The sequence below is a fragment of the Lissotriton helveticus genome, chromosome 7 (genome assembly GCF_964261635.1).
Source record: "Lissotriton helveticus chromosome 7, aLisHel1.1, whole genome shotgun sequence".
Lineage (NCBI taxonomy): Eukaryota > Metazoa > Chordata > Amphibia > Caudata > Salamandridae > Lissotriton > Lissotriton helveticus.
In genome coordinates this window covers 842,834,756-842,847,049 of record NC_136068.1, presented here as the reverse complement: position 1 = coordinate 842,847,049, position 12,294 = coordinate 842,834,756, and the positions used below count along the sequence as shown (strand labels likewise).

The following is a 12,294-nucleotide window of genomic DNA, read 5'->3' as shown; positions in this document are numbered from 1 at the left end:
TACTTCCCCGGACAGAGGGAAGGAATGCCTTCAGTGCAAGACGGATAGCCCACAGCTCCACAAGGTTGATGTGCAGCTGGGACTCCGCCGGAGACCAGAGGCCTCCGATCTCCCAAGTGGCCCCCCAACCCAGGAGGGACGCATCTGTCACAACTACGTGCTCCGATTGGGGTAGGGAGAGGGGTCTGCCGCTGACCCAATCCCGGTCCGTGAGCCACCACTCCAACTGTCTTGTAGTGCCCTCCGAGATCAGGACGTGGTCGGACAGTTGCCCTGATGGTGGGCCCACTGAAACTTCATGTCCCACTGCAGAGCCCTCATCAGTCACCTAACGTGATGCACCAGAAGGATGCAGGAGGCCATCAGCCCCAGAAGCCGCAGCGTCAACCTTACCGAGACTCGGGACGAAGACTGAAAGATCGGAATCAGAGCCTGAATATCCCGAACCCGCTGTTTGGGAGGATAAACCCGAAACTGTGCCGAGTCCAGAACCGCTCCGATGAAGAGGAGCTTCTGAGAGGGACTCAGGTGGGACTTCGGCACATTGATGGAGAACCCCAACAGGTGCAGGAGGTCGGCTGTAGTCTGGAGGTGGCCGACGACTGTCTGGGGCGAGCCCGCCTTCAACAACCAGTCGTCGAGATAGGGGAAGACTGACACTCCTAATCTGCGCAGATGAGCTGCGACCACCGCCATCACTTTCGTGAACATCCGAGGGGTGCGGGTAAGGCCAAAGGGGAGCACGATAAACTGAAAGTGCTCGTGGCCTACCGTGAACCGCAGGTAACTTCGGTGGGCCAGCAGGACGGGGATGTGAAAATATGCGTCCTGCAAGTCCAACGCTACCATCCAGTCTCCGGGGTCTAGGACAGCTAAGACCTGAGCCAAAGTCAGCATCTTGAACTTCTCCTTCCGGAGGAAGCAGTTGACGTTCCGCAGGTCCAAGATAGGGCGTAGGCCCTCTTTGCCCTTCTTGGGAACCAGAAAGTAGTGGGAGTAACAACCACACCAGACTTCTGGCCCAGGAACGCGCTCGATGGCCCCCTTGGCCAAAAGGGCCGAAACTTACTCTTGCAGAAGTTGCAGGTGATCCCCCGACACGCAGTGGTACTTAGGTGGCATGGCTGGAGGGGTCCCCTCGAAGGGGAGGGAGTAGCCCCTTCGGACAATTTGCAGCACCCACCTGTCCGATGTGATGGTGCGCCAGTGGAGGAGGCGATGGCGAACCCTACCCCCCCACTGGCGTTAAATGGGCCTGAAAGCTCAGACTAGGAAGGCTTTGAGGCAGATGCTGCGGGGGTGGATGTGGACTGGCCTCGCAGTTGTCCCCTGGCACCGCCACGGCGGTTACCACGTCCGCCACCGCGCTGGATGGTAGTCTGCGGCCAATGGCTGGCAGGACGTGAGGCTGCGCCCCTTGCTTGGCCACGAAAGGAGCGAAAGGCAGAAGTTTGCTGGCGCTGGCCCGACAGGCCCAAGGACTTGGCCGTAGCCCTGGAGTCCTTGAAACGCTCAAGCGCACGGTCTAACTTGCCACCAAAGAGGCCGCTGCCATCGAACGGCGTGTCCATGAGCGTATTCTGGACATCAGCCAAGAAGTTGGCGGACCTCAGCCAGGCGTGGCGGCGAACCGCCACTGTCATGAAAATCACCCTGCCCAGCGAGTCCGTGGTATCCATCCCACATCGAATAGAGTACCTTGCTGCATCCCGCCCTTCCATAAGGGCTTGAGCGAGCTTCACCCGGGCCCCCTCCGGGCACTCCGGCAGCACCCGTATCCCACAGAGAGTGGGTGTAACGGACCAAAAGGCAAGCGGTGTTGACCGACCGCAACCCCAAACTTAGTGAGAACAGCTTCTTGCTGAACTGTTCATACCTTTTGGATTCCCGATCTGGAGGTGCAGTCGGGAATGCGGACTGGGAATTAGAGGCCTGGATAACCAGGCTCTCGGGAGTGGGGTGGGTGGACAGGAAGCTAGGGTCGCCCGGAGCCGAGCAGTGGAGCCTGGCGACGTTCATATCCACAAGGGGGCCTGTAGTGGGCCTGGAAAAGGTGTCCAACAGGACGTCCAAGAGAGCCTCATTAAACGGCAGTAGAGTCTCCGAAGAGCTTGTCTGCGATTTAAGGACCTCAGTGAGGATGTTAGTTCTCACTGTCGCGACGGGGAGCTCAAGAGCCAAGGCCATGGCCGCCCTCGTCAGCACCACACTGTAAGCAGCCCCCTCCTCCGTAGCCACGGTAGGAGGGGAGACAAAGCCAGTGTCGGGCATAGTGTCCAGACCACTGGCTTCCCCTAGCTCATCTGCCCAGTCCTCAGACCCCTCCCAGTCTCCCTCGCCCTCCATCTCCTGAAATTCAGGTTCAAAGGATGGGGCCGGATCATAGAATAATTGCTCTTCTGCTGGTCGTCGAGCGACGCCGGTCTGACGCCGGATCTGGACCGAGGGAGGGAGGGAGGGACCGGGGACGACATCGTGTGGGGACGGCGCCGGGGGCGACACCCTGGGGGTCGACGCCGGCGGGGTCGTAAGGTCGACCAGGATCCGGACCCAGTGGGGTCCTGTGGCGCCGGGACCGAAGTCGCCGATGGCGCCGAAGCACCCGGCCCGCTTGGACTCCCAGACGGGGCCGCGGGGCTCGAAGGCGCCCCTGCAGGACCCAACAGAGCGACCTCATGGCCATGAGGAAGGTATTGATCTCCTCCGGCGTCGCATCAGCCCAGGGACCGGCGAGTATGGAGCTGGCTACGACGCCTGCGGCTCTGGCGGAGCCGCGGGTGCGGTGTCGCCCGGCCGCATCGCGCAAGCGTCGGGGGAGTCGGAAGAGCGATGTCGCCACTTCGACTTCTTGTGCCTTACAGGAGGACTTGGAGCCCGACGAATGGTGACGACTCGCTGAGCTTCGACGACTGGCCCCGCGACCAGTCCCTCGACCCCCTCCTGGACAGGGGCCGTGAGTGGTGCAGGGCAGACTGCCGGACCTCGAGGCGCTTACGGGACCGCTCCCGCCTAGCTTTCGATGTCAAGGCCCGGCAGTCGGGGCACGACTTGTCGTCGTGGTGGGCCCCAAGGCAATAGAGGCACTGACGGTGGGGATCGGTAACAGACATGAGTCGGCTACAATCGGCATAGGGCTTGAACCCGGCATCCCTATCGGTACCGAGAGTCGTAAAGACTCGAAAAATGATCAAAATAGATTGAAAAAGTTTAGTCAAAAAGTGACTAAGAAGTACTGCTTTTCCCCGGATCTGTGCTTGTCGGCGCGGAAAAAAGAAGAACTGACGTCAGCGCGCGAGGGCGGCATCTAAGTACTCCGACAACGTCATTCCGGCGCCAACAACGGACACGGAGCCGCAGACGACGCCTACCGACGCGCAGGGGTACTTCTACGCAAAACTTTCCAGATCCAGTCTGATGCCTGGGGATATTCTAAGATAAGGAATCTAACACTAACCGGTTTCTTTCAGATTACAGTATTCAGGGGGCAGACCTGAACCAAGACGGCAGATTCCCGCAACCTACGAAGGACAAAAGAAGGCGCCCAGCAGAGGAGACTGCAGAAAACTGACTTGGCCCCAGCCCTACCATCATGTCTGCCGTTTCTAGAGATCTTGAGCTATAAGTCACCTTGTCTTGTAACCAATGATCTCCAGAACCCCTGGGAGGACTGAAAGCCTTCAACAAAGTCTGGATCTTCAGTGAACATCAGCTCTGTTAAAAAGAATCTCCAAAGAAAGACTCAGATCTGCTGAGGACAAAAAAATGAGATGCCTGGAACCACCACTGCACCAGATGCCTCCGGCCCGAGTCAGAGTGGCCCACCAGTCTCAGCAAGGTTCCCCAGCGCTCTAGAGTCAGAGTACACCATGGGTTGACACATCCAGCACTCCCCAACTTCACCTGCAGCCTCTGCACAGAGACCCCCCACCGGGAGTGACCCGGTAAGGTGAAATCAGACCTCAAAAGGCACTCCTGCATCCGGCCGCCCTCCACTCTGGAGAAGAGGACCTGAGGTGCACATAGGTCCCTGAGCCCTCCAACTTACCTGCCCAGCGGTTGGTTCCTCCCGGAAGACTTCCTGGTCCGAACCTGCAGCCAAAATCCAAAACCGGCAACTCCCATTGAAAACAGGGCACCCAACGCCGAAACAGCACCCTGCCGGTCCTGTGCTGCTGTGGGTGCACTTTGTGTGCTAACTCGGATCCACATTTGCCCTGATCTAAACCCAAATCCAAGTGGCCTGCCCGTGAGCAGCCACCAACTGGAGGCCCCTACCCCAATTGGATAACATTGGGGCTCAGCACTCTGCACCCGGCCACCCTAGTGCTGCTGAGGGTGCTTTTTGAGTGCATCCTCGCCCCTGGGGGAACCCTGGTTCTAACCTCAGAAACTCAACCCCAAAGACCGTTTACTTAGCTGCAAACTAATCACCTAATTTCTCTCCATAGGAATGCATTGACTGATTTCCTATGAAAAACCTCCAAGTATTGAGGGTGTTTGTATGGAAACGTAAGAAATTGTGTTTTTTGTGAAAACTAACTGACATACCTTTCTGGGAAATGTCCCAGTCTGATATCTAGGCATATCACACTGAACAGAAAAAGTAACTTAAAACGTAACCTAAAAATTGCAGAGTAACTAAAAATTAATTTCAACCGTTGATGAACAAATGACTTACCAGTAACCAAACCAAGTGCATTCAACTGCATTCAATTGTATTCCTCTGCATTATTCTTGCAAAGTACTATCACACCGTACCAGGCCTGGCTTGGCTTGGTTCTAGAAGGATAAAGTTACTTACACAGTAAGTATCTGTTCTTGGCGTGTAGAGCTGCAGATTCACATGCTTTTCATACTCCTGCCATCTAGTGTTGGGTCTGGATGTTTGCAATTTTATTTTCCTTCGAGGAAGTCTTTCTAGTCACGAGGTAGGTGACTCCTCCTTTCAGTGATAGTGCGCATGGGCATCGACTCTATTGTTACGATTGTTTTCCCCCAGATGGTGAGAATGGAGTTAGTAAAGGTAGATTAGAGATGTCCATGCGTATGTATGTAAAGTAGGAAAACACTGCAACAGGTATTGGTGCCTGGGGAAGCGGGTGCAGGCATGTACATTTACAGCTCTACTTGCAAAGAACAGATGCTTACTGGGTAAGTAACATTAACCGTTCGAAGCATGCGAGTTGTAGATCACATGCTTTGCAATAGACTATACAGCAGCAACTCCCAAAGCATTGGCTAACCTGTAGCTGTTGCAGCGGTTTGAAAAAGTGTTTTAAGTACTGCCTGGCCTCCATTAGCTTGTTGCCTCGCTAACACAGCTACACAATAGTGTTTGGTGAATGTGTGCAGTGTAGACCATGTTGCTGCCTTACAGATGTCAGCTAGGGGAATATTCCCCAAGAAGGCCATAGTAACCCCTATTTTGCAAGTGGAATGCGCTCTAGGGGGTATTGTCAAGGTCCTTTTCGCTTTCACATCACGTTTGGATACATTTCATGGTCTATCTTGCAATACCGTATTTAGAAATGTGATTATTTATGTGTGGTGGTGAACGCGCAACTAAGTCTTTTGTTCTTTTCACGTAATATAGTAGAGCTCTTTTAACATCTAGTGTCTGTAGAGCTCGTTCCGCTACAGAATCAGGTTGAGGAAAGAACACGGGTAACTCAACTGATAGATTGATGTGAAAAGCAGAAACTACTTTAGGAAGAAATTTGGGATTTGTTTCGAAGAACCACTTTGTCTTGGTGACGTTTAAAGAAAGGCTCTTGTAAAGTTAGAGCCTGGAGTTCACCAACTCTCCTTAAGGAAGTGATTGCGATAAGGAAAGCAACTTTCCATGAGAGAAATTGTAGTTGACACTTGTGCATTGGTTCAAAAGGTGTACACATTAGGACTATGTTCAAGTTCCATACTGGAACAGGCGGTGCTCTTGGTGGTATTACTCTTTTTAGTCCTTCCATAAAAGCTATAATCACTGGTACCATGAATAAAGATAAGTCCTTTCTGTTTTGTAAGTATGCAGCTACTGCTACTAAATGCAATCAAATGGATGTGTAGGCCAATCCAGATTGCTGTAAGTGTAAAAGATGACAGATGATGTTTTGCACTGAAGCATCAAGGGCATGGACATTGTTACAGTATATAACAAATCTTTTCCACTTTGCTGCATAACATGCTCTAGTAGTAGGTTTCCTAGCTTCTTTTAGGATATTCATAGTCTGGTGGTAACTGTAAATAACCAAACTCTGACTTTAGAAGCCAAATCGACCGGTTGAGTTAATTGGTATTTGGATGTCTAATTCCTCAATGGCTCTGAGTGAGGAGACTGGAGTTGAGATGCAGCTTATGGTGTGGGACTATTGAGAACTCTTGCAGCGTGGTAAACGAGGGTTGACGTGCTCATGTGGGAGCTATGAGAATTAGTGTGAGGGATATTTCAAAGCTTCCAAACTACCAGTGGAATGAGTGGGAGAGGCGGGAAAGCGTAGGAAAATATCCCTGACCAGTTCATCCATAGGGCATTGTCTTGGGAGAGCGGGTGTTGGTACCTGGAGGCGAAGCTTGGGCATTTTGAGCTGTGGCGAACAGGTCTATGTGAGGAAATCCCCATTTCTGAAAGTAGGGAAGAAGAATCTGGGGATGAAGTTCCCACTCATGGATTTGCGGTCTCTGTCTGCTGAGAAGGTCTGCAATTTGATTGTGTACTCCTTGAAGATGTTCCGGTAGGACAAAGATTTTGTGATGTATGGCCTATTTCCAAATGGCTAGTGCTTGGCGTTACAGTTGGAGAGAGTGTCCCCCCCCTTCACCCCCCCTGTTTTTTTTGTATATATTATATAGCGGTTATGTTTGTGCGGACTAGGACAGTTTTGCCTATTAGGTGAGTTTGAGAGGCTTTGAGCACTATAAACACTGCTAGTAGCTCTAGGTGATTGATGTGGAGGCTCTAGTACTTCAGAGTTCACAGTCCCTAGATTGTGAGAGTTTGTAGGCGAGAGCCCCAACCATTGAGCAATACTTCTGCTATTAGCACGGTCTGTGGAACAGGGTCGAGATTGGGGAGCCCTTAAGATACATTTTGTAGGTTCCACCACAGCAGAGAGCGATGAGTGCGGCCATCTACCAACACTAGATTGGTCAACTGACCCAGCGATTGGTTCCCCTGACTTGCTAAGCATTCTTGAAGGGGACGCATGTGAAGTCTTGCGGGAACAATTTAAATGCAAGATGCCATCATTCCTAGCAGTTGCATGAATACTTTCCCTGGTAATGACTGGTTGGGCTGAAATTGAGTGAGAATGGACTGAATATTGTGAATCCTGGCTGATTTGGGAGATGCTAGAGCTTTGAGCATCTATTGTGGCTCCCAGATAAGTTGGTGTGTTGGAAGGCTGTAGATGAGACTAACACATTTACTGTAAACCCCAGTTGGTGAATGTAGGATAGTGGGTTTCTGTTGCAGTAACCCCCCCAACCCCACCCCCTTTTTGCTAGACTACTGATGCATTTTGGCTTGATGTACCCTGGGTCCCTGCCAATCAGGTTCCCAGGGCCTGTGTTCTTCCATAAAACTAACCCAATTGGCATCTCTTGCCACAGGTCAGCCCCTGGTAAATGGTACTACAGGTACCCAGGGCACTGTGACCAGGGAAGACCTCTAGGGCTGCAGCATTAATTGTGCGACCCTTACAGACCCTGTACCTTTACACACACACCACTGCCTTTGCAGGCTGCCTGTTTGGTGCAGAACACAGTGAAGAGTCGAAATGGCACACATCTGTGTGCCCTGCCTACAACCCACTGCCCCGGCATAGGTCAGTCACCTCTATAGCTGGGTGCACCATACCAGTGGTGAGGGTACAGGTGCATGAGCCCAGTACCCCTACAGTGTCTAAGTCCATTCTTAGACATTGTAAGTGCAGTGCGACCATTAAGAGTACATGGTGCTGAGAGTTTGTCATTACGAACTCCACGGCCCCATAATGGCTACACTGAAAGGAAAATGCTACTTACCAGTATGCATCTGTTCTTGGCATGTAGGGCTGCTAACATTTATTTCTTAGCATAGATCGCCGCCTAGTGTTGGTCCGGATGTTTGCATCTTGTTGTCTTGGAAGAGTCTTCGAAGTATCACAAGATAGGTGACCCCTCCCCTGGACTACAGTGCGCATGGGCATCTTCTCCATCCTCAGATTGTTTTTCGCCATTGTGGCAAAGATGGAGTATAGTAAAGTAAGAGATGACCATGTAAATGTATGTAAAGAAGATAACCATGCAGCTGTGACAGGCACCGGGGAGGAGGGTGGGCGATATGAATGTCAGCAGCTCTACATGCCAAGAACAGATGCATACTGGTAAGTAGCATTTTCCGTTGGAGGCATGTGGGCTGCTGAATTCATATCTTAGCATAGACTGTATAGCAGTTTCTCCTCTAGCGGTGGTTGCCTGTATCAGCTGCAGTGGTTTGAAATAGAGTTTTAAGGACAGCCTGGCTTACAGCAGCTGGTTGTTTGGCTTACACGACAACACAGTACTGTTTTGTGAAAGTGTGTATGGTAGACCATGTAGCTGCCCTACATATGTCTTCTAAGGGAATATTTCCTAGGAAAGCCATGGATGCCCCTATTTTACTCGAGTGTGCTTTAGGGGGAATTGTTAAAGTGGGCTTTGCTTTTTGATAGCATATTTGAATGCATTTAACTATCCATCTGGCTATTCCTGCTTTGGAAATCGGATTGCCCTTATGTTGTGGTGAAAAAGCGACTAATAGTTGCTTTGTCTTCCTGAATGATTTTGTTCTGTCAACGTAATAGAAGAGAGCTCTAACGTCTAGTGTGTGTAGGGCTCTTTCAGCTATAGATTGCGGGTTTTGAAAGAAAACTCATTGATGTGAAAAGTGGATATAACTTTTGGCATAAATGTTGGGTTTGTACGCAGCACTACTATATTGTGGTTAATTTGCCTGAATGGTTCCTGAATGGTTAGTGCCTGTAGCTCACTCACTTGCCTGAGGGAGGTAATAGCAATTAAAAAATGCCACCTTCCATGTTAAGAATTGTAGTTCACATGAATGAAGTGATTCAAAGGGAGGTCCCATGAGTCTGGTAAGTACTATGTTTAAGTTCCAGACTGGAGAAGGTGGATGCTTTGGAGGGATAATTCTTTTGAGTCCTTCCATAAAAGCTTTGATAGGTGGGATTCTGAATAGGGACACGTGTTGTTTGTTTTGAAGATATGCGGCTATAGCAGCGAGGTGTAGCCTTATGGATGAGTATGCTAGGTTACATCTTTGAAGGTGCAGCAAGTAACAGATTACATTTTGGATGGAGGCATCCAAAGGATTGATTTGATTATTATTACAGTAAATAACAAATCTTTTCCATTTAGCTGCGTAACATGCTCTGGTAGTGGGACGCCTTGCTTCTTTGATAATGTTCATACAATCTGGAGGCAAATTAAGATATCCAAACTCTAAGACTTCAGGAGCCAGATCGCTAGGTTCATCTGATTGGGATCTGGGTGCCTGATTTCTCCATGGTTCTGCGTTAGCAGTTGTGGCGAGAGGCACAGTCTTTGGTGAGTAACTACTGAGAGTTCTAGGAGCGTTGTGTACCATGGCTGTCTTGCCCAAGTGGGAGCAACCAGGATCATTGTGAGTGACTGTTGCCTTAGCTTGGGTGCCACTAATGGAATCATTGGGGTTGGTGGAAAAGCGTACGCAAATCTGCCTGACCAGTTCATCCATATCGCATTGCCTTGTGACAACGGGTGTGGGAACCTGGCGGCGAAGAACGGGCATTTTGAGTTCTCGTTTGTGGCAAACAGATCTATGTCTGGATGTCCCCACTTTTGGAAGAATGGTTGGAGAACTTGAGGATGAATCTCCCATTCGTGTATTTGCTGACTGTCGGCTTAGTAGGTCTTCTATCTGGTCGTCTGTCCCTGGGAGGTGTTCTGCCAGGAGATAAATGTTTTGAGGAATAGCCCACTTCCATATGCTCTGTGCTAGGTGAGATAGTTGCAAAGAGTGTGTGCCACCCTGTTTCTGGATGTAGTACATGGCTGTCATGTTGTCCGTCCGGATCAACACAGTCTTGTTGTACAAGTATTTCTGAAAAGCTCTCATTGCCAGGAATATTGCCAGTAACTCTAAGTGGTTTATATGTAGAGTCTTTTGTTTGACTGTCCAGAGACCTTGGACTGTATATTGAAGGAGATGGGCTCCCCAACCTGTCAGTGATGTGTCCGCTGTTAATACTACCTGTGGAACCGGCTCTTGGAACAGTCGCCCCCTGGAAAGGTTTTGTGTGTTCCACCACTGCAGAGAGCGGTAAGTGCGACTGTCTACCAACACTAGGTCTTTTAGTTGTCCTTGAGCTTGGTTCCACTGGCGTGCTAGGCATTCCTGTAAGGGGCGCATTTGAAGCAGAGTATGAGGGACAATGAATATGCAGGAGGCCATCATGCCTATAAGCTGCATGAACACTCGAGCTGGCTGGGAGTGTTGTGGCTGGAATTTTTGAATGAGAGATTGTATGTTGGCTATTCTGGCTGGATTTGAATATGCCTTTGCTACGAAGGTGTCTATTGTTTCTCCCAGATATTGCTGTATGTGGGAGGGTTTCAGATGTGATTTTGGGTAATTTATTGAAAATCCTAGATTGTGCAGTAGCTGGATCGTCTGTGAAGTATGGCTGGCACACTGTACGTACGAATTGGCATTTATGAGCCAATCGTCGAGGTAGGGGAACACATGGATGTGTTGCCTTCTGAGGTGTGCTGCCAATACTGCGAATTGCAAAAACAACAATTGATGGACAGAATGCAGAACAATGTCATACATTCACCCCAGTACAGAGATCTGGGCCTTGCGCTCCACACCACCCCATTTCAGACATGGCCATATGCAAATCAGCCTTGACCCTGTGCCTCATGGGAACAGTCCAGCCCGAACTGCCAAACCATGTCTTTCCTGGACCGGAATCAAGCATCCTAGGACCGGTTTCTGGCTATCAGCCGTCTTCAGCCAGGTATCGTCGGTATCCCTGCTCCTCCACAGGCAGCGCGAGAGTAGAACCCCATACGCGCTGCCTGTGGAGGAGCAGGGATACCGACGATTTTTTATCAGTTTACAGATCGCCTTTAAACCGGAGGTCACCCCCGGAGTTTAAGAGTGCCGTGGAACACAGTATTACAGACCCGGCTACAGCGATTCTTGACTATGCAGGAGATAGGTGATATTAAACACCTGAATTAAGATCGGTGGCTCCCCCCAGGCAGGGTGGACTTCTTTGAAAATTTGAACAGAAACTGCATGAATAGTACTACACAGGAGTATTGGTACGAGTACTTGAGCAGTGTCGCAATGCCATATGAGGACACAACCTTGCAAGTTGACTGAGTAAATCCAGAGCATTTTTATTTAAGAGAAACAGTCCTGAAGAAGGTGCCTATTACCAACACCGAAACGCTGCGTCGACATTTGTTCTCTTGAACAATTTTAAATACATTGATGTGTAAACCTTTTTTTTTAAATTTCTTTATGAATTTTATGATGTATTGATTTTTTATTGATATATGTAAATGTTTTTGTGTATATATACAATTATACTATGCAGAATAAGGAATATGCTACTTACCAGTATGCATCTGTTCTTGGCATAGAGGGCTGCAGAGTGGTACATTTATGAATAGATCGCCATCTGGTGTTGGTCTCGGATGATTGCACTTGTTTTTCTCTTGGAGAAGTCTTTTGTCGTCATGAGACTGGTGACTCCTCCTTTGGGTGCTAGTGCGCATGGGCATCGGCTCCATCCTTAGATTGTTTTGCCATAGTAGGGTTAGATGGAGTAGTATGATAGAATACAGATAGAAATGCCCATGTAAGTGTATCTAAATAAGATAGTGTTGGAACAGACACAGGTTTCCGGGGAGGTTGGGAGGGCATGTACCACTCTGCAGCCCTCTATGCCAAGAACAGATGCATACTGGTAAGTAGCATATTCCGTTTGAGGCATATGGGCTGCAGATGGTACATTTATGAATAGACTATACAGCAGTTATCTCCCTAGCAGTGGTCACCAGTGTCTGTTGCAACAGTCTGAAATAAAGTTTTTAGTACAGCTTGTCCCACTCTAGCCTGTTGTGTTGCCTGCACATCGACACAGTAGTGTTTTGTGAAGGTATGCGGTGTAACCCAGGTAGCAGCTTTGCATACGTCATCTAGAGGAATGTTTCCTAAAAATGCCATAGATGCTCCTGTTTACGTGTAGAGTGAGCTCTAGGAGG

At 49.7% G+C, this 12,294-nt stretch overlaps 1 protein-coding gene across 1 annotated transcript in view; it reads right to left on the bottom strand.

Annotated features, from left to right (window-relative positions):
* Positions 1 to 12,294, bottom strand: part of HSPA9 (heat shock protein family A (Hsp70) member 9) — a 360,992-nt gene that overhangs the window by 121,101 nt on the left and 227,597 nt on the right. The window lies entirely within an intron of this gene.